The sequence below is a fragment of the Arvicanthis niloticus genome (assembly GCF_011762505.2).
Source record: "Arvicanthis niloticus isolate mArvNil1 chromosome Y unlocalized genomic scaffold, mArvNil1.pat.X SUPER_Y_unloc_23, whole genome shotgun sequence".
Lineage (NCBI taxonomy): Eukaryota > Metazoa > Chordata > Mammalia > Rodentia > Muridae > Arvicanthis > Arvicanthis niloticus.
Window position 1 is genome coordinate 1 of NW_023045014.1, and position 5,884 is coordinate 5,884.

The 5,884-nt window shown below is 35.8% G+C and overlaps 1 pseudogene; it reads left to right on the forward strand.

Annotated features, from left to right (window-relative positions):
* Positions 1-1,734: 1,734 nt before the first annotated feature.
* LOC143433964 (uncharacterized) lies at positions 1,735-5,680 on the forward strand (annotated as a pseudogene).
* Positions 5,681-5,884: the final 204 nt, after the last annotated feature.

Consider the following 5,884-nt stretch of genomic DNA (forward strand, 5'->3'; position numbering starts at 1 on the left):
TGTGTTATTGTTTGTGGCTCAGTCTCTGAATGTCCCCAAGGATCAAGGTTAGTTGGGTCTGCTGGTTTTCCTGTGGAGTTCCTATCCTCTTCAGGGCCCTCAATCTTTTCCCCAACCCTTCCATTAGAGTTACCAAGGTCTATGCAATGTTTGACTGTGGATCCACTACTGCTTCAGTCAGCTGCTGGGTGGAGCCTCTCAATAGACAATTATGCAATGCTCCTGTGTGGGAGCATCAAAGAGTATCCTTAATAATGTCATGGATTGTAGATTGTCCATGTATGTCTCCAATTGAATAAGTTTTCATTGGCCATTCCTTCAGTCTCTGCTGCAGATTTACCCCTGAATTTCTCTTAGCCAGGACAAATTTTGTTCTGTCTCCAGTGTTGTGGTTGAATCTGATCCTTCAGCTTTCTTCTCATGTTCTCATACATTCCCCATTTGGACTCTGTCCCTAAATCACATAAGATACTGTGCACACATTTGCTGTTCAATGCTATGCTATTTTGCAAACCTGGTGGTTTTATATTTTAACTTTATTCATTCCGTTTTTGCTTTTCTAGACCAAATTTCCCTGTGAAGCACTTCCTGTTCTAATTGTAGATATAGAAACCACATAAGCCACCTGACATATTTTTGTTAAGTAGGCACATGATTTTGTGCTGCTCTTAGTCTACATCTTTCATTTTGAAATTCAGCAAAATATATAGATTATATTCTATTTCTCCAGATGGCTTCTGCTCACATCATTAATATTATCTGATTCTTCAGAGTCATTGAATTGCAGGTGTATGATGTTCTGCCTAACTCTTGTGTTTCTTCTGAAATTTTGGATAAATAAGTGTGTTATACATGTGTGCATGACTATGAATGTGTGCCTCCTCTTTACTGTTGTCAGAAGATGGCCTCAGAATTTATGATCATGAAGAAATGGACAGGTGTTGGTCCACATGTGTATGTCAGAAATTGACCACCATTATGTGGAAGACCAGCAAGAGCTTTCAACTCCTGAGCTATATCTCCTGAACTACATTCTTTATTTCTGATCAACATATACATTACTAATATTTTCACTTGTCTATTTTTAACTGTTTAAACATACATTCCCTTCTAGTAAAATGTAATTAATTTTGCTGTTTAAACTGGTTCACTGCATGTTTTTCAGTACTGCAGTGAATGCATAATTCTTTGCAGTAACTTCATTAAAGAACTGTGAGTTCATTCTGTCATTTTTGTTTCCTGCTTTATTTTTGTAGCAGAGTGAGGTTCTTAACATGTAACTTTTGCTGTCCTTAAACTCATTGCATAGACTGTGCTGGCATCCAGCTCAATGATATCCACCTGCCTGTACCTCTGCAATTAAAGACATGAGCAAATACACACAGCTTGCCCATCACTTTTGTAGTTAGTAATTTTTCATCCAGCTTTTCATATGTGTGCTCAGTACAGTTGATCTGTTTCCCTCTGCATATCCCTCTCAATTGCCATTTGTTTTGCAAGGCTATATCCTATTCTAAGGGTTCAGGAGTGACACAGGTGAACCCTGTGTCAAGGGTTCAAGTGTCAATATTTCAAGTTTCTTCTAAACTGACATAGTGATTATAATTTGTGTGTTAGAAAATAAGTGGAGGAATCACCTGAATTATTTAATTATATTGTCTAGGAAGCATAACCTTACTTTGTATTGATGTCAGTCACAGGCTTTGTGTTGTATACATGTGTGTGATATTTTAGGAAGCAGTGAGTTTCGATGATGTGCATGTGAACTTCACTGCAGAAGAATGGAATTTGCTGGATCCTTCCCAGAAAAATCTCTACAAAGATGTGATGCTGGAGACCTACTGGAACCTCACTGCTATTGGTAAGATTGAATTTTTTTTTTGCTTCTCAAAATAAGGAAAAAATGTTTCTGGGTTACTGATGATCATCTCTTATTTCAATAGAGAACAAGTAATATTGTGTTGAATAAATCAAGTTCATTGCTGTGAAAATTCAGAGTAACTTGAATTTTGCCTAATTCCAATACCATATCATTGATTTTCTTGTACCTTGGTTTTAGGCTATAATTTGGAAGTCCATCATACTGAAGAACAACATCAAACTTCTAGATGTCATGAAAGGTATTTTTGGGGGGGAGGGAGTTTCAAGACAGGGTTTCTCTGTGTAGCCCTGGCTGTCCTGGAACTCACTCTGTATGTAGACCAGCTGGCCTCGAACTCAGAAATCTGCCTGCCTCTGCCTCCCAAGTGCTGGGATTAAAGGTGTGCACCACCACCGCCCAGCTATGAAAGTTAATTTTAATGTTTAATCGAATACAAATATGCCTGTGAGGAAATTTTAATATCATCTAGATGTTCTAAAGGAAAGCAAGCGTGTAAAATATGAGTCATTTTATTGTAACTATGATTATAATATTCTCCCAAAACTATGTACCTTCATGTCATTTATCTGATTGGTGTTTGCAAGGCATTTCTGTAAGCAAGAAGAGAAGGAAACAATGCCTTAAGAGATTTTTTTAATTGATTTGTATCTCCATTAGAGCTATGTTGTGAAACTACCAATTTGTATAGTCTCACAATATTTAGATGTTGCACATTGAATAGTGATAAACATGTATCCATAACCTTCTAATAATCAAATAGTCCATGATAAAGTTGGTGACACTCATATTCTTATAGTGAAATTTTTAATTTTATTGTTTTGTCAGTTTATGAGAATCGAGAATGTTGTTTTGGAGAAACATTAATCATGTGTATAATGAACAAAATTCAATGCATGTGAATTCAATGTGGAAACATTTCATTTGTTCCGCTTTTTTAATGGCGGTATCAATTGTCAGAATGGATGAAACCATGTGAGCATAGGGATACTAAAAAACAACAACCTCTGTCTATTTCACAACAATGAGAAGATATGTAGTATTCTGCCTTTGGTAGACTTTCTGAATATGATAGGTGTTTACAATTAATTTTTTTGTGACTTTACCCAAATTCACACTTCAGAAAATCTTTATGTGTACTAGAAGTTTCCAGTTCTTCTGTTCATCCTGTTTCACAGTGCTGTTGTGGTGTGTTGCACACTACAGGAAAAACTTAAGAATGCAATCAGAGTTTTAATGCTCTTAGTTGTTCCATTTTATTCTGACCTATGAATGCATCATGTAGAAATCTCATATAGAAAAAGGATGTTATAAATGTGAGCCATGTAGTAAATACTCTTACCATCACAGGTATTTTCAAGCACAACCATGAACATCAAAGTGATAAAAGCATAAGATCTGAGTGTTCTTTATTATGAGACCAACTGTAAAATTGACTCATAATGATAAAATGATTGATCAGGTTAATAAATGTGGTAAAGCTTTCACATGTGCCCATTACTGTTGCAGGCATGAAAGAAGTCATACTGGAGAGAAACCTTATGAATGTACCCAATGTGGTAAAGCCTTTTCATGTCACAGTAATCTCCAAAGACATAAAAGAACACATACTGGAGAGAAGCCTCATGAATGTAATCAATGTGGTAAAGCCTTTTCATGTCACAGTAATCTCCAAATACATAAAAGAACACATACTGGAGAGAAACCTTATGAATGTGACCAATGTGGTAAAGCCTTTTCACAAAACAGTAGACTCCAATATCATAAAAGAACACATACTGGAGAGAAACCTTATGAATATAACCAATGTGGTAAAGCCTTTTCATATCACAGTCATCTCCAAAGTCATAAAAGTACACATCTTGGAGAGAAGCCTCATGAATGTAATCAATGTGGTAAAGCCTTTTCACATCACAGTAGTCTCCAATATCATAAAAGAACACATACTGGAGAGAAACCTTATGAATGTAATCAATGTGGTAAAGCCTTTTCATGGCACAGTCATCTCCAAAGACATAAAAGAACACATACGGGAGAGAAACCTTATGAATGTAATCAATGTGGTAAAGCCTTTTTACAACACAGTAGTCTCCAATATCATAAAAGAACACATACTGGAGAGAAACCTTATGAATGTAATCAATGTGGTAAAGCCTTTTCACAACACAGTAGTCTCCAATATCATAAAAGAACACATACTGGAGAGAAACCTTATGAATGTAATCAATGTGGTAAAGCCTTTTCACGTCACAGTCATCTCCAATATCATAAAAGAACACATACTGGATAGAAACCTTATGAATGTAATCAATGTGGCAAAGCCTTTACAAGTTCCAGTTATCTCCCATATCATAAAAAACCCATACTAGAGAGAAACCTTATGAATGTAATCAGTATGGTAAAGGCTTTACACAACTGGGTCATCTGCAATATCATAAAAAATACATACCAGAGAGAATTCTTAGATATGTAATCAATGTGGAAAAAATCATTTATAATTGAAAATTCTCCAAAGACATAAATGTTCACATACTGGAGAGAAACTGTGTGAATGTAATTAATATGGTAAAAGCCTTTTCAGAAAACTTTTGTCTCCAAAACCATAAAACAACCCATATTGGAAAGAAACCTATGAATGTAATCATTGTGGTGAAAGGGTTAAAATTTTCAAAAACTTCTAGCATGCTGAGAGGAACCAAGAGTACAGGTCAGCGCGTTCATGAACTCTGTGTTTCAGAAATTTGGCTGACCACAAGATGGTTGAGTACGAATAGGCTGTTGAGTATAGCCTATACAGAATATTCTCCCTGACTGTTCCCTTTCTGGGGCATCATCCTTCAACAGGATGTTTTGGTCTTAGAAAAACTGCAGAATGTTACTTTGCAGAATGTTCCTTTGCACATGGAAAGTCTCAGCCAGGGCACAGCAGCCCTTCAGGGTACTACAGGAGATGACTCCAACAAAACCTCAAGAAACTGTGAGTGCTGAGTTTCCAAAGTGCTCCACAAACATCACTGTTTGCTGACATCAAGCATATTCTGTCCTCACTGTAATTCTTTTCTAAAGCTACACTCTCACATAGACCAGGAGGGTCTCAAATTCATAGCAATCCTCATACTTCTGCCTCCATCATGCAAGAGTTAAGGCAAATCCCATCATTTCTGGCTGTTAAGAAGACTATTGAAATTTTATTTGTTCACTCTCTTCAGACTATCCTACACCTTTCCAATTTGCTGATTTTAAGAACTCAGTCACTATGTTAATAGTGAATTTTTAGGAATGAGAAATCTAAGCCTTAGTAATGTTACATAATTCCTACAAAGATTATAAGGTTATATTGTTAAAATAAGCAGAATTGAAGACTGTATCCAAAGTTTACTGAGTAATGGGATTTGCTGTAGCTCATATCCACAGTGTGTGTGGAGTTGAGTGTTCGGTCCCTTTTGCAGAAAAATTAGGATTAGCCATTTTAAAAAGACTGAATCTCCCAATCCAAGAAGAAGGGAGATCTTTTAATTTTCTAGTGTTTCCTCAATGTCTTCCTTCAGTGTTTTGAAGTTTTCATTGTACAGGTTTTTTATTTTTGAATGACAGCATGAAGAGACAAGAATCTCTCATTTTAGAGAACCTCAAAGCAATGCCTACCTAAGAAGCTGTTAATTATATTATTATTATTATAAAAAATGACATAAGAAATTATGCCACACTTTTTAGGAACATCATAAATTGAAAGAATTTGAGAAGAAAAATGCTGTTAGTGAGCCGTACAGTCAATATAAGAACATATTTATTTTCTACTGATCTCAGTGTCTTTCTTTAGTGTTTTAAAGTTTTCATTGGGCAGATCCTTCATTTTCTTGGTTATGTTTACTCCTAGTCTTTATTGTTCAAGGTTTTTATGAATGAGACTGACTTGAATCCTTCTTGTTCATTGTATCTGTTACTGGAGCTAAAGGAAGGCTGCTGAATTCGTGTGTTTATTTTCTATCCCTCTGTTTCCCAGGT